Raw genomic sequence first — 23,332 nt, 5'->3', positions numbered from 1 at the left:
AAGAGAGGGGGTAATCTAAAGATAGATGTAAGGGTTATAATCAATGCGGTTGTGGTCTATTGGCAAAACAAATCTTTTAAACATTTGGGTTGGGAAGAGAGGGGAGGGGGGCAGGGTCTTGGGTTATAGTCACACAGAAGATAGGGATTAAAAGAAATTAGCCGTTAAAAAAAGATGTAAGGGTTATCACAAGACATATCAATTTAACACGATAAGTTTGTTTTGGTAATTATTAATTATTTTATTGAAATCATGCTTCGAATCACTGCATTCCTATCAAAGCCATTCAAGAAACGTTTTATGTTTTGTTCAGGTGATGTGTATTGCATTCCTATCGAAGCCATTCAAGAAAACGTTTTATGTTTTGTTCAGGCGATATGTATGAAATAGAATGTTGAGTCAGTTCTCTACAGAAAACATGTGAGTACAAAACTTTCTCTTGAGGTTGTTAGCGGATAATCATTACAGGCATAAGAAAAAGAGTAAACTGCAGTTTTACACCGTGAGGTTTAGGGCCGCTGACACTTTTACCCCTCATTTTCAAATTTTTGCTACTTTACACCCCACGTGTGGCCAATTTGTTCAACGTTGGACCCTGGATCCTAACGTCGTTAAAATCAACACTACAAAACTAAGGCTCAACAGAATAGTGAGGGTTATTATTGTAATTTCCTATTTTATTACTTAGCCATGTCTTTTTTCGGGCCATAGTATATCAAACCAGATTCACCATTACACCCTCGCTTTCACACAAAACAATCTCAACTCCGACTCCAAAATTCTGGGGATCCTCGTTGCAATTCCGGCGATCAACATCCAAATCCATCATTCGAACAACCTGCAATGCCTATTAGGACCATGTTCCTGACCATACTACGTTCGGTTCGAGGTATACATTTATAAGTTTAACAGTTTACTTATATAAACATCGATTAAACATGGCTTATAACTGTTTAGGGGTTTAATTATGGGTTAATCGTTCTTTTTGATTGACTAACAAGATTTATTGTTTTCGATTATAAACAATAAGGTTTACTGTTCATGTGGCTATTTGGTAGGAACTGTGTTCGATTTAAAAACTGTTAGTAATCTGAACACAAAAAGTATCTGAAGCAGAAACAAATAAAGAAAAAGAGACAATAACAGTGAATCGGGCTTGTGTTTGACACAATTCCCTTAAATAGATTCGCGGTCTGTTCCCAGGGTACGCCGTTTCGAAGCAGCAACAGCGCAATGCTGGACTTGAACACTTGCCTGAAATGAAACAGGAGAGATGTTGCAGGGACTGAGAGAGAATGAGATGCAGTTGGTGTGTCTAAACTGATTAGCTTGATCTGGTTTTATAGTCACATAACCATAACCGAATTCTGACAATTATTGCAGTGAATTAAAACCAAATAATGGTCATTAGTACATCAGTTTAAAAACTGATTCAATAATCATTTCAGTTTTAAAACTCATTAAAAAAAGTCAACAATTATGAGTCTCGAGTGCAAAACTGCCTCACGCAGGCCCGGGTTTTCGGAGCTGCATTTGTGTCCGCAGGACGTGCGGGCACGCACGAGTTCAACCAAATTCCAGTTCCGAAACTCAATTTTTGCACCCCCCTGCGCGCGGGTAGGACTTGTGGTAAAACATGTCACAAAGCTACAATTGTTTGGTAAATGTTTTACCTTATAAACAACCATTCCCGTTTGTTCCCACACCAATGTGGGACAAGGTGTTTTACCATTTTGAGACTTTCATTCACATACACCCAAAACTTCCAACAAAAACAGGGTTGGGAATTAGGTATGAATGATACCCTGTTTTCGATTAAACATTGTAAACACTATTTCGAACATGTAATGAACCGGTAAACACTGATTGTAAACATTGTGTTACATTGCTTGTATGGGAATTATTGTTTTGATATTCCGTTTGTGTATTGCTGGTATGATGCCTTGTTTTTGGAATTATTGCTTTAATCTTAAACATAACATGTAATGAACTTGTAACGAACCTGTGTCATACTACGAATTCTAATGAACTTGTGTGATGCTACTGATTCTAACGAATCTGAAATGAACAATACACAAGCCCGAAATAAAACATGTAGTGAACCTGTGTGTAATGAACTTCTGTGTATAGTACAGATTTTAAACATTGTTTTGTAGTTGAATTTAGGGTCACTTTGACCCTCCAAAGGATGATTGTTCATATGGTTGTCACTATGTTTGATAACCCAATCCTGGAATTGCCAATCCTGAAGTTGCCATTGCTTGACCTGCCACCGCATTTGCATCAACAAAAAAATTCAACTATACCTAATTTCGAGAGAAAACAAATAAATATAGCTCTGTATTAAGTTTACACAATCAAACCTATATATAAATTCACACAATATGTGAGTAGCAATTGTTTATAAGTTGTTTTTTGTTGCGTGTGTATATATAACTAGTGGGATTTCTCGCACTTTGCAACGGGCTATCAGTCGGTATAGGTTCGTTGCAATACCGGTATTTGGTATAGCAACCAAAAGAGATATGCCTAGGAGGATATCGCCATGTAAATGACTCACTTTATAAAAAAGAACAAAAATAGTAAATATCTCACCTTATAAAGAAACTAAACAACGAGACAACTTTAAAGATGTGTACGTTTTTACTTTCATTACTTGTAGATTATTATTTACAACTCGATTTTGAGTAAAATTTATATTTAGATGTAAATAAAAATAAGCACGTTGCAACAGAATACTCGGAATTTTTTAAAACATCATATTTAAAAAGTTTTAACCAAAAAAACAAAATATGCTTAAAAGTAATTATAATAATAAAATATTATAATAATTAAATAATAAAAATATAAAAATCAAAGTTGTCTACGTGGCATTGTCAAATCCAAGGATCTGTTTGGTATGGAGTAATGGAATGAACGGTGAAGTGGAATGGATGAGGTAATGGAATGAACAAATACTTTTGTTGTTTGGTATGCGAAAAAATATGAAGGAACAAAATCAGATGTCAGTGGTCAGTGATGAGCGATGATGGGGCGTGGTGCTAGGTGTCAGTTGTAGCGGCGACAGTGGTTAGTGGTGGTGGTGGAGACGACAGCGGATGGTGACAACAGTGGTGGTGATGGATGGCGGTGGAGGTAGGTGGCGGCGGTGGCGATGGTGGTGGCAGGAGTGGTCAAAGGTGGTAGCAGCGGCGACGGTCGTCGGCGGTGGTGGCGGTTGATAGCGGTGGCGGCGGTGATCGGAGGTGGTAGTGGCAATGGTGGTGGCGATGATCGGAGGTGGCGGTGGCGACGGTGGGTGGCGGCGACGACAGTGGCGAGGACGGAGGTAGGTGGCGGCGGTAGGTGGTGGCAACGACGGTGGCGGGTGGCGGCAGAGGTAGGTGACGGCGGTGGATGACGGTGGTGGTGGTGGTGTGTGTGGTGGTAACGGTTGTGGGTTGTGGTGTTGTTAATGAAGGGTGAAGAGGGAATGGAAAAAAACAGGGGGACGAATGGAATGATTTTAAAGGAATGAAATGCATTTTGGAATGGACGATTCCATTCCATCGACCAACCAAACACTCTTTTCTTCATTCCCTCACAATAGTCCATTCCATTCTACCTCTCATTTCTGCATACCAAACGCTACCTAAAAAGTTATAAACGAGAAAAAAAGAGTATGTATAAAAGTAAGTATAATAATTAAATAATAATAAAAGTTGCATGGATGGCAGTATTCATAAGGAAATGAAAAATGCGTATATCGGTATATGTATAATTTGCTAGCCTCTTAGTTTTGTATTTTTTATTCATTACTTTTTTTATAAACTCATAAATGAAAAATGCATATATGTATAATTTGCTAGCCTCTTAGTTTTGTATTTTTTTTTATTCATTACTCTTTTATAAACTAAGCCTTCTGACATTTTTAATTTTCTTTTACGTACACACATTTATATATCGACCGAAATAATCGAATGGAATTTTAACGTGTAAAAAAATAATCACCTCCATGTTTATTAGAGACTAGTTAGACACTTCTATAGTTTAAAATATAAAATTGACATGTAATATTATAAATTAAATGTTAAATTTTATAACAAAATGATTTATACCCTAATAAAGGGTAAGGATGGCTATATTTGTGTTTATTGCACAAGTCAATGTGTATACGAGAATAGAAAAATGTGTCATGTTTGCTATTTTTAAGAAATTTGTTCTCAATACGTAAATATGCAGCAACTTAACGACGCTCATCGCTTTTATGTTCAAACCACCTAAACTTCTATGCATGCAAATTAGTCGTAAGCTATACATTACTAGAGAAAGAAATCGTGGCCCGATTAGATAGATTCAAGGATCAAGTAAATCATGTTTATTCGGCAATTGATGATATCACACGTAGGGGCGTACAATATTCGATGATAAATCAAAAACCAAACCCAATCAAAATTGTTTAAAACCAAGCAATTGTATTGCTTATTTAATATTCAACATAACTGAATTAGTTATTCGTCTTTAAGAAAGTCAATTCGATTAAATCAAGGAAACCAATATTATATGTAGTGAGCTATGGTCACACACTAACAGTGACACCATTACAAAACGGAAACGAACCAAGAACCTTAAACCTGAACCGATGAACTCATATCATGTTAAATTTTGGTTTTTTCTTTATACTACTAAAGCTAAAATGAATTCAAATTTAGTTCGGATGGATTTTGAAAATTTTGAATTCAGTTCGGTTCAGATTTTGATGACTGAAAAATTTATCAAAACTAAGGATTATGGAACACGAGAAGTCGAAACCCAAACCGATAAATCAGCAAACGCTCAAACTAAGGGTATAAGGAGTGGTTAATCACTTGAGAGTGGTAAACTTAAAAATCAACCAATGAGAGTGTGTCACGTCATTCAGTGAAAAGTGTTTAAACTATGCTGAAAAGTGTTGATAATGGTTATACACTTGCTGAATTGGTAAACTTTTTTTATTATTTTTTGTAAACTAGTATATTTAATACTTACTTAATATCGCCGTTGTATTTCGGCTCTTCGTCAAAATAATCCGCCATGAGTGTCTCATGCCCCACCTCTCGTTGACGTGCAATGTATCTCATTCCGTTAGATGTGCCCGTGTCTTGAAGTTCGGCGTCTTCAATGAGATTTTGAAAAAGGGAATGCTACTATCGGATGAATCGTCGCTACTATCGGGTGAGAACCATAACAGGAGTACATCCGCCATTTTGTTTTGTAATGATTGGTAAATGTTTGATATTTTTTAGTTTGATTGGGGTATAAATTTTAAAGTATTTGGGTATGATTTATGTTAGGTATTTATAGTTTAATTTTAAAAAGAAAATATATATATTTTTTATTTTGAACGGCTATATAGCTGTTGCACATGCTCCCAACGGTCAAAATTTGACCTTTGTCGATCGGTAACTAAACGCCGAATGATAATCTTCACCGCGCGGTAAAGATGATTGGCGGTGGTGTTCCCGAACGACAAACTCCTTTTGTCGAACCACTTTGCCGCCCACACCGTATCCCCTAACGTTGTATGTATCGCTTGAATGGATTGTACCCACATCCACTCAACGCCAACAATAGGGTTCGTCTTGCTAATTTTGGGCTTTTCTTCTACTAACTTCCAAGTGCTACTTTCGTCACCACTCATTAAAAAAAAATCCGTGTATAATCTTCTTTATGCTATAAATGTTTAAAAGGGATAACATAAATCTACCCAACTATTCAACTTCACCTATAAAGTATTCTTATTAGTTTAATCAAAATTTTAAATAGTTGGTTGATCTCGGTATAATTATCTCATATTTAAATAAATCTAAATTTGGAAATTGTTTTGCACAGAAGACTTTTTATGATTTAACTTATACTAGTATTTAAGACCCAATGTGAGACTCTTAAACCAAATAAAAAGTATATGTAAAAATATCGAATCAGTATGCGCGTTGCAATTTGTTAACTTGCAAAAATTAGACAGAAACTTAAAAAATAGAAAAAAGATAACTAAGCCGACTTAGGACCCGCACCTTGTGACGAGGCTGTTAAACCGTAAAAAATATATGTAAAAACGTTAAACCACATACACGGTTTGCAACGTGGTAACTCGGAAAAATTTGACCGAAACGTAAACCGTTATTGAAATAAATAATAACTAAGTCTAAATGATTAAAACCCCTCGTAAAAAAAACTCGAACTTAAATATAATAATAGTTGAATAAACTTATAAAGTATAGGGTTAAATAAAATTCATACTAAATTATATATGTTATAATATATTGTCATTAGGAAAAAAATCAAATATCATATATCAATTTAAGAAATACAACATATACATAAAATCTGAATACCTAATAAATAAGTAACTGACCATGTCATACGAAAAAAAAAATATATATTATTTTAAAATATCGTTTTATAATTAATAAATCTTCAAACTTACTATTTAAGACTTTCTTTATTCAACATGTGTAATATACGTGTTTCTAACCTAGCGTATATGTGTACATATATTGTAATTTATTATTTATGATGATTTAAAGAATGAGTAAATTCATATATACACACATTAGAAAAATGTCCACGCAATGCGACGGGGAATACAGACATTAATAATCACGTAACATGCTAATTTTCTTTTAATTTAATAAAAATATAACAATCTTATACTCTAAGTAAAGGGAATAAAAATGTTCGTTTATATGGTGCAATATTTTTAAAACTTTTAACGTATAAAAAAGTTTAAAAATTGAGAATTGTATCATATGTTTTAAAAATTGTAATTTAAGAAGCTACTAAAATTATATAAATTATTTCTTGTCTCCGCTATATGTATTATCTAATACTAGAGGACAAAAATTTAATAGTGTCTTTTTCTTCCCTTTTTGTTTTGTACTTTTTGTTGTCTTTTTGTATGTCACCCCTTCAATTTTCAATATTATTACGAGTTAATTACTGTTTTCGTCCCTATGGTTTGTCAAAATTCACTATTTCAGTCCATTATTTTAAAAATTGCGATTTCAGTCCCTGTGGTTTCACTTTCGTAACCATTTCAGTCCACCTCGTAACCATTTCAGTCCTCGTACTAACAGAATAAATGGATTGAAATAGTTACGAAAGTGAAACCACAGAGACTGAAATGGTTACGAAAGTGAAACCACAGGGACTGAAATCACAATTTTTAAACTAATGGACTGAAATAGTGATTTTTGACAAACCACAGGGACGAAAACAGTAATTAACTCTATTATTACTTATAGGGTAAATTACTTTTTGAGTCCCTCTGTTTTATGGGTTTTAACTACTTGAATCCAAAAGCAAAAAGTTTAACGACCTAAGTCCCTATAAGCATTTTCTTTAACCATTTGAGTTCAAATTTCTAACACTGTTAGAACTTTTTGGTTAAATATTGTTAAATGACCAAAATACCCTTATAATTATAAAATAAAAAAAGGTAAATTACTTTTTGAGTCCCTGTGTTTTAGTGGTTCTAACTAGTTGAGTCCAAAAGCAATAAGTTTAACGACCTGAGTCCCTATAAGCATTTTCTCTAACCATTTGAGTCCTTATGAGTCCAAATTTTAACCTTTTGAGTCCAATTTTTTGGACTCAAATCGTTAAAAAATGAACAAAATTGGACTCAAAACGTTATAAAATAAATGGTTAAGGACTCAGGGCGTTAAACTTTTTGATTTTAGACTCAAGCGGTTAAAACCACTAAAACACAGAGACTCAAAAAGTAATTTACTCTAAAAAAAAATTCTCTCTTTGTCTTATCCTCCTATCTTCTTTCTCTATTCTCATCTTCATCTCTCTCGTCTCTTTCTTTCTCTCTCTAGACCACCATTAACACCACCACTGTCACCACCACCCAGGGCCGACCCGTTAGTGTAATTGAGCTAGGCGACGGCTTAGGGCCTCTGAAAAAACAGGGCCTCCAAAATTAAAAAAAAAATTGTATTTAAAAAAAAGAATATTATATTTACGGTTATATTTGTTAACACTAATACAATTGTAGTCTAGTGGTAAGAACAAGGTTTGGTTTTTGTAGAGGCCTGGGTTCGTATCTCACCAGCTAGCCATTTTCAAAATTATCAATCATCTCACTCACTCTTTTAATAAAGGGTTATAAATGCATCTTTTTTAATCACCTCTCATTAAAATATGTTGTCCACACAATTTTTAACATGATACGTCCATGTAAAATTTTATTCAAAAAATCATTTTCTAACTAATAACAATAGTATACTTAAAATAAGTAGCATGTTTTAATTCCTCTCACACATAATGTAAATTATTATTTGTTAGGTTAAACTCTTTTAACCAACTTAATTTGATTTATGTATTAGATACCAACATTATTTGATTAGGGAAATCATCTAGTTTATATAATAATTAAGTGTTTTATAAGTTTCTTCTTGATATATTTCATGTCAGATACAAACCGAAATTATGAGTCTAGAAAAATTGAAAAGGGCCTCAAATTTTTAATTCGCTTTGGGCTTCCAAAATTCTAGGACCGGCCCTGCCACCACCGTCACCACCACAGCCACAACCACCTCCGTTTCCAACCACCACCTCAACCGCAAACCTCCAGCACACTCTTTGTCTCTCTCTCTAAATCCTCACAGTCCTCCTTTCCCTTCAAGTAAACAGCCGGTCACCACCATTTGGTGGCGACGCACAGCGACAAGCAAGTTAGAGAGAGGGACCAGTTAGAGAGGGATAGAGAGAGAGGAGAAACTGAACTCCGAGATATCACGGGTATGCTTGATCTTCCCTCTCGTCTTTTTATCTGAAGGTGGTTGATCATCTCTGTTTACAAACTCTGGTGCGGTGGCAGCGGGCAAAATCTTAGATCTTTCGATTGGAGCGTGAAGCGGTCATTCCAATTTTGAAGCCCAGACTCGTCATGACTCTGGCCAATTTAATCGATAATCAGATCAAATTTATGCTCTTTTATTCTGTAACACTTGTTGACTGCAATCTGACGATGTTCCCTAAGTCAATTCTGTGTTTAAATTGTTCTGTTGGTTTCTAGGTGTTCAATTTTTAATTAATATGAGCATTGGTTGTTGATAGATCTGTTTTGGGACTTGTTTGTGATTATTGACACTAATTAATTGTTTGAAGGTGTTTGGAGGTGCGATGGTGGTGGTAGTGGTGGGGATGATTGTGGGGCACTGGTGGGGATGATGGTTGTGTGGTGGTGTTTAGAGAGGGAGAGAAAGACTTGTACTTATGTGCATACAAGACTTGTACTTTATGTGTAAATGACCAAATTACCCCAATAATTAAAAGACTTGATTGATGGGGTTAGAATTTGGACTCAAATGGTTAAAGAAAATGCTTATAGGGACTCGGGTCGTTAAACTTTTTTGCTTTTGGACTCAAGTGATTAAAACCCGTAAAACACAGAGACTCAAAAAGTAATTTACCCTTACTTATACCATCCAACTTAATAGAAACTTTGTAAAATGACATACAAGTTTACCATAGTTGATAAAAACTTTACCAATGCTTATGAGTTTAATAAAAACTTTATTAATGCTCACACTTTTTTTTTCATCATCCTTTTGATTTAACCTATTCAAATTACAACCCCTGAACTTTAATAAAGTTATCATATGAGTTTTTAACGAATTTCTTGTTTCATGATTTTTATGGGTTTTATTTTTATATCAACGCTCCACACGAGTTATTTTTATCTAAATTTCGATGAGAATTTTTGTAATGTTGTTTCTAAACTGACCAGTTGTTTTAATTGTTTTAATAAAGCATTCGGTTATTAAACCTCTTGGTGCTCATCTGTAAATACACCATTGTGACGTATTTTTTGTTGTGATTTTTCTTAACGTTGTTTTCAAAATGGCTGGTTGTTTATATTTTTTTTTTAAACCGTTCGTTTTTAACCGCTCAACGCTCATTTCTTAATACACCAATGCGACTTGTGTTTTTATCTACATTTAAACCGATTTACTATAATGCATGGCCGTCGTGTTTATCTTTATATTTGTTTTGGTGTAAATTTTGTTCAAATAACTTGGTTTCGTATACAATGTCCAACGACGTAACTTTTTCGTGATTTTCGAATATACAACCGTGGCATGGTTTTTTTTTATCATTATGTTTGTGGTTTCTTATTGGTTATCTATGTTTTGAACCCTCTGCGGAGCACAGGTGGTAATTCACTAGTTTAACATAATTTTAAGAGTTAAGTAATTATAACTCTAAAACGTATTGTTGACTTTTAAACCATTTTCTTCCCTCAATTTTTAAATGCCCATATATTTTCATACGTTAATATTTTTAAAGATAATTACATCATAAAAACGAGCATTTATTCTTTTTAATTTTATTATGGTATTGCTATTTTTTATTCAAAAGAAAATTAACATGTTACGTGATTAATTGTGTTTGTGTCCCACCGCATCGCGTGAGACCGCATGCACCTCTCTAGTAATATACTATAGATTGGCACATAATCTTTTTATTCAAAAGAAAATTAACATATTATGTGATTAGTTGTGTTTGTGTCCCACCGCATAGCGTGAGACTGGAGACACCTCTCTAGTAATATAGTATAGATTGGCATATAATCTCTTACAAAAAATATCAAATAAAACATTGCATATTTTGGGTGTGAACCAACTAAATCACACAGTATATAACTTTTGTTGAAACGTTTTTCAAATTACATGTACCAAATAACCAAAACATATATTGTAGCCTAACAATGTTTATTTTGTTTACCTTCAAATGTAGAATACAAAGTGACAAATGCCCGGTTTATGTATACATGACCATGATTGATATCATCATCTCACATGACACAAAATTTGAAGTATACATCAAAATACACTTGAAAACATTTAAATTTGCACATCTTGTAAACGTATGTTGTTTCATCAATTAACACGATATCATTTTTTCGTTATAAACCTAAATTAACCTAGAAGAATATAACCTAAATTTAACTAAAAAGAGTGTATATCGAAACATGACATGTGATCGCACATTATAGGATACATGTGATGCATGAACTATAAATAGATTATGCAAAAAAATATATAATACCTACAAATGCAATTTACAAGTAACTTATAAGGAAAAAACTCAGGCCAATTCAGGGAAGGTCTTGCTAAATTAATTCTAACCATCGTTTTTTTAGTTTTATTAGGAGACCTTAAAAGGTTGTAATTTTATTAATCCCTTTTTACATGATACATTTAACCTAAGTACTTACCAAAAATATATATATACACAGGAAGTAAATTTTAATTAAATAGTATATCTTGTAAGCTTAATTTACATGGAACATACTAAAGGGTATTTTAATTGTAAATACATTTACCCGTGTTACACGGAATAAGTAAAAGAATAAAAACTAATAACGAATGGTGCCATGTAAAAAGTAATAAAAATCACTAAAGGGTATTCTAATTGTAAATTTATTTAATAATCACTAAAGGGTATTTTAATTGTAAATTTATTTACTGGTGTATTATACGGAACAAGTGAAAGAATAAAAACTAATAACAAATGATGCCATATAAAAACTAAATTAAATTGGTTTTTTTAATTTGGAAAAAGTTTATATTTTGAAAATGAGTTACAAATTTAATTTAGTTAGTTATTAAAGAGGAAGAATAAAAATTAATGATTTATGTAAGTTTACCAATATACCCTTATATTAAAATTAAATGCAAATATTAAATAAAGTAAAAAATTTTCTCAGAACCTTCCATAATATATATATATATATATATATATATATATATTATATTAGTTAACGGTGGAGAGTTCAAATGAGAAGAAATTTTTTGTAAGAATAAAAAAGAAGAAATTTCAACCAATAAAAATTCTTCATTTTACTTCATTTGATTTTTGTATTTAATATTAGTGTAAGGTTATATTGGTAAACTTAAATGAATCATTAATTGGTAGTCTTCCATTTTAATAGCTAATTACATTAAATTTGTAAATTCTTTTAAAAAAACATATTTTTCAAAAAAAGAAAAAATATATAATTTAAAGTGTAGCATAAATTACGAGGTATGTAGGATGAAATACGAGCTGTATAAGATAAATTTCAATATGTGTAGGATAAATTTCAAAACGTGTAGGATAAATTTTGATTTGTGTAAGCAAAAATTTAAGTGTGGAGGATGATACTGTTTATGACTAATTAATTAGTAAAAAATAATAATAAATGAGTTGAGAGAAAAACTACTTAATGTTTTAAATATTTGTGCCCTTTGTTCTTTTTCTTCTTAGTTTAGTTTTCTTCTCAAATGAACTTTAGGATCATGTATAGTAGCTTTATATTTATAATAATATATAGCTTTTACATATTTTATTATTTAATATTATAACAATTTATAATTATATTTATTAAGTTTTAATATTTTTTTGTTTTATTTTGTAAAACCATTTACTCTTTTTCATTTATCATTTATTTTTATTAACTCCATTTTATTATTATTTTTTAAATCATATTCTTTTATCAATTAATTTGATATTTCTTTAATAACTTATTTTCGTTAATTTTTTTTCTAAATACTATGAATAGTGATTTTATTTTTATAATAATATTTAGCTTTTTAGTATTTAATATTTTAATAAATTTTTGTATTTATTTTTAAGTTTCAATACATTTTTATTTTACTTTCTTAAAACCATATTTCTTTTATCATTCATTTTTATATTATAATAATATATTGATTTTAATATTTTATTATTTAATATTACAATAGTTTATTATTATATCTGCCTTTAAATATTAACATATTTTTATTTTTATTTTACTTTCTTAAAATCATATTTCTTTTATTATTTATTTTTCTTTTTCTAAATTAAATTTCCTTTATCAATTAATTTGAAATTTCTATATATGTTTGTTAGTTTTTTTTTTCTAAAAATTTAAGTACGTAGTTGCGTTCAATTTTTTTCTCTGCATTCCGGTATAAGTTTTGTTAAAAATAAAATTTTATTCAAAATAGAGTATTTATTTGGTTTCGTAAAACGATATGATGATAAATTAAACCGAGTCTGACGGTTTGGTTTTCTAAACAACATGCTTCATTTTCAAATAACGTTTATTTTACATTATCATCTGCTCCATTTCGCCGTAACGCGCGACACCAGTAAATCTAGTTATCACTAATAACGAATGGTTCCATGTAAAAAGTTATAATAATCACAAATTTATAATAAAAACTAGTTAAGTTATTTTTTAATAGCAAATTTGGATCACTGACATACCATTAGAGTATCATCGTGCCGTCAGCGGAACCACCCGATCATATCCATCCCACTAGGCAATAATGCTTATACCCTAATTCAGAGGGAAACCCAATAAATATGGGATATCTTCCCTATGAGAATCAAACCCAGGACTGGGTCTGTTTGGTATGGGGTAATGGAATGGATGAGGGAATGAAATGGACGAGGTAATGGAATGGACAATGGAATGAAATAGATCATTCCATTCCATTGTGATGTTTGGTTACACATATGTGAATAGAATGAATTTCTACTTTGTACATTTTGATAAAAAAAAGAAGTAACGAAATACAATTGTATTAAAAACGACAAAAATATAATTGCCTCAATAATAATAATAATAATGGTAAAATAATTAATACTAACATTTTTTTATATATTAATATTAGTATTAATATAAATATATATAAATATAAACATAAATATAATAATAATAATAATAATAATAATAATAATGAATTTATATTTCATTCCATTCCTTGAAGGAATGAAAAAAAAACATCCCCTTACCAAGGAATGAAAAGTGTTATATTTGGAAGGAGTTACATTCCTTTGGAATGCTCCATTCCATTACCCTATGATAAGCAAACATGCTTCTTTTCATTCCATGAGAATGAACCATTCCATTCCACCTTCTATTCCTTCATACCAAACGCTACCTAATGGTCTAGAAATTTTATCCCGCCCCTTAGATATCACTAGGCTATAATGCCATGAGCACTAGTTAAGTTAAATGGCGTTGGTTTAATTCGGATAGATAATATTTAGAGTGAATTGCAAGTTTTGTCCTTTATCTTTAGGTCATTTTGCAAGTTTTGTCCTTTATGTTTAAATTTGACGAGTTTTGTCCTTTATGTTTAAAAATCAAGCACGTTTTACCCTTTGGGCCTTAAAAATCAAGCACGTTTTGTCCTTTATGTTTAAAAATAAAGCATGTTTTGTTCTTTATGTTTAAAAAATCAAGCACGTTTTGTCCTTAAAAATCAAGCACGTTTTGCCCCAAAGGGTAAAACGTGCTTGATTTTCAAACATAAAGGACAAAACTCGTCTAATTTAAACATAAAGGACAAAACTTGCAAAATGGCCTAAAGATAAAGGACAAAACTTGCAATTCACTCTAATATTTATTTATATATTATACACATCAAAAAGCTTTTAAGATGATAAGTAAAAAAATTTGAAAAAGGTTTCATAATTGAATTTGTTTTTGTAATTAGCTGATTGTGGAATGATGTCATATAAAACTTTGTTGATACACTTTTGTCTAAAGCTTGTATTTATTGTAATGTATTTGTTTCGGTCTTGGTTAACATGTTTAATCTGGGTAGTTTATTCATATTTGATGTAAGTTGATCAAGTCAATGATATCCTCCTGTCATTGACATGGCAACAATTTTGAGATCAACAGTGCAAACAAAAGTGAATCAAGTTAAACGATGGTCCACTGTCGTTTGACATGTTTCAATCTTGTGATAGTTAACCTCCGTTTGATTTGGATCCAAACGACAATCAACTGTCGTTTGGCATAATGCACTGTCATTTGAAGATTTGGACTATCGTTTGAAGGCCTGCAAGTATGTTTATAAATACCTGCAATGTCATTTGCATTTGATTAGTGAACACAGAACAAAGTGGGAAAGCATTTTTGTAAACTCTGTGTCGAAACTCTGTTCAAATCAATACAACGTGAATTTTTTGAGTATATCTTTGGGTGTTGTTTGTGTTTCTGCTCGGTTTGGTGTGTTAACTTGGATTCCGCACTTGTTTACACATTTCCAACAAGAAATACATTATTCAACATCAATTTCTGGACCTACAGACTTGGCGGTGACATTAATAACCTCAAACTACCCTAACATCTTCCAATCCTATATGCATGGTTGCAAAAGTCTCTAGGCGCTCCCTAGTCGGTTGACTGGGGAGTTGAGAATACTCGGCCTAGACAGAGAGTACTCGGACATGTTAAATTATAAAGAAATTAGTTTTCAGAAATTAAATATATGTCAGATGACATAAATTTACTAATATTCATAACAAAATACGTGAAAATGATATTCATTCCTTAATATGGTAGACATAGATAATATGCTTTATTTTTTTAAGTCAAACTCGGCCCGAGTTGACCTACTAGATCCGATTCTGGCCAAGGTTGACCGCGTTTGATCAATTCCGAGTAATTAAGCGGAGTTGAAGAAAACCGACTCGGCAGTCTACCTTGTAGCGACTACTCGGGGAGTACTCGGGCTTGGAAACCTTGTTTTACAACCATGCCTATATGTTACATCACTCACTCAATGAACTACCTAAACTACCCAATTTAGTGCACTACTAACCAAACTACCATTTTCTTATTTGTTTTTATTTAAAATATAAACTACGTATTTTAATATAGGAAAATTGGTTTTTAATAAACCAACCTTTGTCCTGTTGGTAAATAATAATCTTACCTACGTAATTGGTATACAATAATCCTACCTATAAACATGTTGGTACTCAATGAACTTCCGTTAATATTTTTTTAACTGAACTTAGTTTTTAAGTTTTATTTATTACACAAACAGTCCCTGTAGTTGTAATTTACTAGTTTTAACTATTTCAAAACTAGTAAATTACAGTCCATTGAGGTTTTTTTGTTTTATAAATTAGTTAAAACTAGTAAATTACAACTACATGGACTTTTTGTGTAATAGATAAAACTTAAAAATTAACTTCACTTAAAAAAATAACGAAAGTTCATTGAGTACCAACATGTTGATAGGTATGATTATTGTATACCGATTACGTAGGTAAGATTATTATTTACCAACGGGACAAAGGTTGGTTTATTAAAAACCAATTTTCTTTTAATATAAGATAATCTGAATTTTCATTAAAATAAAATAAAACGTACATAAAATTCAACTAAAAAACAAAAATAATACGACTAGGGAAATAAAACATTTATGGTATTGGATATTGATAAATTGGGGTTGTGTTTGTCATCGATGTGTGAAAATTGTTGCGGCCTATACGAATCATCATTTAAACCGCCTCATCTCGAGCTAGAACCGGCTTGAGTCGATTTTTTTTTTTTGTGGTACAAACCTTCGCTTTTCCTAGATCCATAGAATTAGAGTGTAAAATATATAGATTGTGAGGTATTTAAATTGGAGGGTAAAATATATGGTGTGTATATATAGTTGGGCAAATTGGAAAATAATAATCCCAGCATTTTGAAATTGGCCAATAATAATCCCAAGTCAGGAAATAGCCAATAATAATCCCACCTCGTCCATTTTTGGAAATAATACTCCACAGTCACTAAACGACAAAAGTGCTACGTCAGCATTTGGAGTATTATTTTCCAAAAATTGACGAGGTGGGATTATTATTGGCTATTTCCTGACTTGGGATTATTATTGGCCAATTTCAAAATGCTGGGATTATTATTTTCCAATTTGCCTATATAGTTGTGCAAAATTAATTAAATAGGAAAAGAATTTTTTAAAGAAAAGATGAACGTTGCACACAAATTGTAGTCGTTCAACGTCAACTTCATCTTTTCTTTATCCGATTACCAAAACCCGTGCCACCTACTCGCAACCCTACCAGAAAGACCGACATCGGCGTTGCTGCTGCTCAGGTACGGGTACTGAATGGAATTCAATCTGCTTGTGTCCCAACCCCGTTAGATAGCGAAATATTTTTTTATTATTAGAAAAAGGAAACATATCTTTATATTGTAAATTAGATTTGCTTTAAATATATTAAATCGACTTTTATAACATAACTATCTGAATTTTTGGAAATATACGGTTTCATTCTTCAATTTAGTCCAGTACGACGTGGTTTAACTAACTTTAATCAGGTCACATTTTAAATGGTTAATTGCATATTTCCCCTTAAAAAACTTTTTAATTGCATATTTACCCAAGTTAAAATTAAAATTGCATATATCCCCTTTCTTAACTAATGAAATTGTAAATTTACTCATTTTGATTTATTTTATTAAATATAAATAATACAATGACTATTTTATCCTTATTCTTACTAAAACCTTATTTATCCATTTTTACTAGTTTTTGTTGCTTTTTCACAATTCTTTTTACATTTCGCTAGTTAGTTTTTTTCGTTTTTTAAACGTATTCTTTTTTTTCTTTCACAATTCTTTTTCTTTTTTTACAATTCTTTTTACATATTTATCCATTTCGTTTGTTATATTTGTGGTTTTCTTAAAAAGAGTGTTTTATTTAAAACGTATACAATAGTGTGTTTGTGATTTTCTTAAGAAAAAGCGACAATTGTGTTTTTCTTTTAATCATTAAAGGTAGTTTAAGGTATAGATCTAGAGGTGTTTGTAATTTTCGGCTAATTATAGATATATACATTAAAATCCATTAATGATTAAAAGAAAAAAATAAAACAAATAACTTATTAAAATTGTAAAAAAAAAAAATTGAAAAAAAATCAAACTAGCGAAATGTAAAAAAAGTAAAAAGAATAGTGGAAAAGCCACAAAAACTAATATAAATAGATAAATATGTAAGTTCTAAAAGTTTTAGTAAAAATAAGGGTAAAATAGTTATTATATAATTTGTTTTGAATAAAGTAAATCAAAATGGGTAAATTTGCAATTTCATTAGTTATGTAAGGGGATATATGCAATTATAATTTTAAGTTAGGTAAATACGCAATTAAAAAATTCTTTAAGGGGAAATATGCAATTGTACCCATTTTAAACTATCAAATCAACGAAAAAGGTTACATAAGATATGATTAATAATTTTTTACGTGTTGTGTTAACTATGATGTATTTGGTTTTTATCATGGTTGTAAAACAAGGTCTCGAAGGCCGAGTACTCGCTATAAGATAGGTTGTCGTGACGCGAGTATTCCTTGTCGAGGCCAATTACTCCCCAAGTACTATTCGCCTATGGCGAGTACTTTCCGAGTGCTCTCAAATCCAACTAGGAAACGTCTAGCAGCCATGATTTTTATACTTTATATTTATTTTTTGGTTTAATTAAATATTACTTAAGTCTTGTTATTTCTCTTGCCTCCACAAATGAGCCATCCTAGTGGTTACTCTGGATTGTTAAAATCTCAAAGTGAGTTGAGTTTAAGTGAGCTCATGTAATATTTGTGTTTAAACTAGATGTAAGACCCCGTCGCGTTGCGGTCGGGCTTACAAATTGAGCCGACATGGGTTAGTTAGTAATTAAGGGGCTGCTTGTTTACTTCTTAATAAGGGTCTGAATGATTCAAACCTGACCTATTACTGGTTCAACACTTAATGATTCATACTGTTTGTTTCGTGAGTAAATGTCTGAATGTTTCAGACATTTACATCTGAATGGTTCAGGCATTTGCATCTGAATGATTAATTATTATACTGAATCTCAATGGTTAAGACCTCTAATCTGAATTGGTTAGACATTTGTCTCTGAACACTTAAGCATTATACTGTCTCTTAATAGTTTAGACCTCATATGGCTTAAGCATTTAATAGTTCAGACCTTTTACTGATTCAGCACTTAACCATTCAAAAGTTACCAAACAGCCCTTAAACATTATACATGAGCTCCATGTTACGGTCGGTGTATTCGGTACCGGTACCCATTCTTCTCGTTTTTCAGTATCAGTACCGAACGGGTACCGTGCTCATTCCTACCTAACAATGTTACCAATTAATAGTATATAAATAAATACTATAATACATGGTTTTATCGTAAAGCAATGTCCAACTTTATAAGCTAAAAATACACATTTTGATGCCTAACAATGTTACAAATTAAGAGTATACAAGTAGGATACAACTATTTATGCCAAAAGTACAGCCAACAATGCAACAAAATGTTGCAAATTAATATGACAACTTCATTCTTATAACCTCATTAACTACACATATACATAGACACATATATTCATGTGTGTATCAATTTTCATTCAATAGGAAAACCAATAATAAAACTTTGAAACACCAACATTTGAAAATTAAACATAACAAGTAGGATACAATTATTTATGCCAAAAGTACAGCCAACAATGCAACAAAATGTTGCAAATTAATATGACAACTTCATTCTTATAACCTCATTAACTACACATATACATAGACACATATATTCATGTGTGTATCAATTTTCATTCAATAAGAAAACCAATAATAAAACTTTGAAACACCAACATTTGAAAATTAAACATAACAAGTAGGATACAACTATTTATACCAAAATTACAACCAACAATGCAACAAAATGTTGCAAATTAATATATAGTTAATTAAAGCTCAAGTAATATTTGAGACCATAACAAATATTTCTATGTATATAATTAGGATACAACATAAATTAATAAATAAATGTATATCATGTTATACATATGAAATTATATTATATTATAATTATATACAAAGGTTATTGTGTTGTATAAAAAATAGGTAAACAATTAATAAATAACAAACTAGTTGAGCAAAGCCAAACTTAAATGTTTCTCATAAACCGACCTCAAGCTCTATTAGGCAAGGCTAGAGAACTCGCTAGTCGCCAATCGACCGATGAGGTGGAGACTAACGACTACTCTGGGTTAATCGGGTTTTTTATATGTAATTTTCAGTTTTATGTATACATATACACATTTTTATAGATAAATATTTTAAGTAGCTTGGGTTTAACTCTTACTCAACTCATTTTTTAAGTATACAAGATTAATTGTTGGAATTCACATGGTTTGGTTGGAAATTGCCCGGAATTTAGAGGTTTTGGCCGGAATATACATTTTTTTGCCGGAATATGGCCGGAATCGCCGATTTTTGGTTGGCCGACTAGGTCCGACTAGCGATTAATAGACTGATTAACGAAAAATTACTCAGTTACTGGCCGACTAGCGATTAATCGCCGACTAGTCGCCGCCTAGTCGTCATTTTTACAACACTACTATTAGGTTAAATGGTTTGTCTCGTTTACAACCTATAGATGAAAACCTTCACCAACTAGTCACCTTCAATTGTTTTCTTCGGTTTCCAATCACCATCTTCGAGTAGTGATCTTTTCATATAAACCAACCAAGGGCTACCCATTAGCAGTGGCGGAGCTTGACCAAAAGTTTCGAGGGGGCGTAAAGTGATGGGACTCAAAAATTTTTTTCCTATCGTTATGTTTCGGGTCAGGTCAGGTCGGCTATTCGATTCAAGTCGGGTCAAATAATAATAGTTCCAAATAAAACTAAAAAAATCACTCATTCAAAGGACCCGTTCTTGCACATAGAAAAACTAAATATTGTATAACAAACAAATATATATATATATATATATATATATATATATATATATAGGATTAGGTTCAAACGTGAACATTTTCTCCAGCGTGAACTGCGTGAACTTATCTGGTCCCTTGATTTTGTAGATGATAGATCTTAGATCAATGGCACAATTGTAATTAACGGTATAATAAATTTAATTTAAATTTTAATCTAAAGGGTAAAATAGGGAACTTTCATATTAAAGATATGGAAACTAATTCATTTGTAATCCCTTATATCTCGTTTATCGCCACATTTAGGTTTCAAAATCCCACAAAACTCTCTCTCTCTCACATATCATCGAAAGAAAAGCAGAGGAGGCCATCGATCCTTAAACAAAAAACGAACCCTAAATCGATCCTCGCCATCTGCCTCCCACCGCCACCACCACCTCTCGTCGTCGCCATTCCATCCTATCGACATCAAACAGAAGCACTGTTCAGGTTCGTCTTAAACCCTAGTGTAATCGTATATCGTATCAGTTTTGATTCTATGAGCAGTAAGTTTTCTTAATTGTTTGTTTTTTGGTTTCTGGTTTGTAGATCTTGAATGTCAATCGATTCTAGAAGAAATCAATCAAGCTGAAACCCCTGGGAGAAAATGTCGTATACATTAATTTATGTATCATTATATAATTCTCATGTATTTGTATCAATATATCAGGATCTATACCGATTACGATTACTGGGAGAAAATGTCGCTAATTATGAATCGATCTTATGAAAGAACAACTATCCACTTTTCATTCTCAGATACTTGGCTCGCAAACACAAGGTGTAATTTTGATCAGATTGGCTTAAGTAGTCTAATAATTAGGTTAATATTGCTTGACTGTATGATATGAGTGACAAATTGTTAATCTTTTTCTGATTGTTGATGCTCTGTTATGGGTAACTGCAGAATGATATCATGAAGAATCCTGCTTTTTAGATCACTGTTTCATGAGATGTGTGCAAAAGTAAGGGGTGGATCCGCTAGCGTCGAATAAAGGGTTTTGGGCCGAGCCGTTGGGAATTGGTGATTTCTATTATGAGCTTGGTAATGATCTTGTTTAAGATGTGAATCTTGTCATTTCACTGTCAAATTGAATTCTATACTGTGAGAATGCTTATTAAAACCTCTACGAGTAAGAACTGAAGAAGGCGAGTCAACTTAGTTGTCTGTTTTCATATGATTTTTTGAACTAGTTAGCACACCCTTATTTCCTGGGATGCAGGTGATGGTAATGATAAGAAAATGAAAAATGGCGTCTGAAACTACTTACCAGAAGCACTAGCTATAGAGGTACTGCTTCTAGCAAAAAAAAAAAAATTATAATGTCTTATTGTTTTATGTTGGGGTTGTTGCAAAGTAGTGGGTCTTCATGTGTATTGTTTATTCATTGATGTTGATGCAGAGGCCTCTTCTAGTACAGGAATATGTAAAGATGTTAAGGATATTCCAGATCTAAGTTGCCGATATTTCAAATTACCTTGACGTGTTATTGTGGAGACCTTAATGCCAAAATACCATAGTACCAAACAGTTTAGGACAATATTTGATATTTTTTTGCTAACATCTTAAACAGTGTCTTATTGTGACAAACATTGCAAGTTACTTTGCAATAGGGGTGTACACATGTGTATTTTGATTTTTCTCTGGTTTTACTGCGATGTACACATGTGTATTCTGATTTTTTGCTCTGGTTTTACTGTGATGTACACATGTGTATTCTGATTTTGCTCTGTTTTTAACGCGATGTACACATGTGTACTGCGTCTGTTTTTGTGATATCTCAGAATTTTTTGTGTATTGAATGTGTAAGGTTGTTGATGTACACTTGTGAATTATGCAAAGTATTAGTTGCTGATTTTTTTTGTGCTATTATAGGAGATGTCGTTAACGAGAAAAGTGGAGATGGAAGGTCGATAAGAAGGATTCACGTATGAGGTCGATAAAGAGGATTCACGTGTGAGGTCGATAAGGATGATTTCACATATGTTTGTTTGCTTGTTCGATAAGGATGATTCAGCATACAACGTGGCGAATAGTTGTAAAAGATTATGTTTTTTTTTTGTTTTTTCGATTATGTTGGGTTTATTGTTTTTACGAAGCTGGAATTTGTAATTATATGTTTTTTTGTTTGGTTTTGAAAACATTATGGAACTTGTAATTTGTTAAATACAAAATAGTTTTACAGGTATTGTTTCTATGTATGTATTATGTAGCTAATTACACATATGTACGATGTTGAGTACACATGTGTACTGTTCTTTTTATATCCAAGTACAAATGTGTATACCGTTGAAATATGAAGGTTACGTAGATCTTAAAAATCAAAATTTGAATTCTGGTGATAAAATCTAAAATAAAAATTAAAATCTGGTGATTTGTTGTTTGTTTTGATAATTATCTTATTAATAAAAAAATATAATGTGGATAATGAATTTAAAATAGGAAAGGTGTAACTTAATTCAATTATTAAAATAATGATTTAAATCTATTTTTTTATATAATTACAATCATACCCTTAACAACTAAAAAGGAAATCAATGGTCCAGATTAGTTCACGCAGTTCACGCTTGGGAGGTTGTTCACGCTGGAACCCTACCCTATATATATATATATATATATATATATATATATATATATATATATATATATATATATATGAGATAAATGGAACCTGGACGAAGAATTATAAATCAGCCCGACGACCTTTAAGATTTTTGAATTCATCAATTATGAATGTCGGCTGGATCAAGATAATTATATTTGATAGTTAATA

The sequence above is a fragment of the Helianthus annuus genome, chromosome 15 (genome assembly GCF_002127325.2).
Source record: "Helianthus annuus cultivar XRQ/B chromosome 15, HanXRQr2.0-SUNRISE, whole genome shotgun sequence".
Taxonomy (NCBI): Eukaryota; Viridiplantae; Streptophyta; class Magnoliopsida; order Asterales; family Asteraceae; genus Helianthus; species Helianthus annuus.
This window is presented reverse-complemented; position numbering follows the sequence as displayed.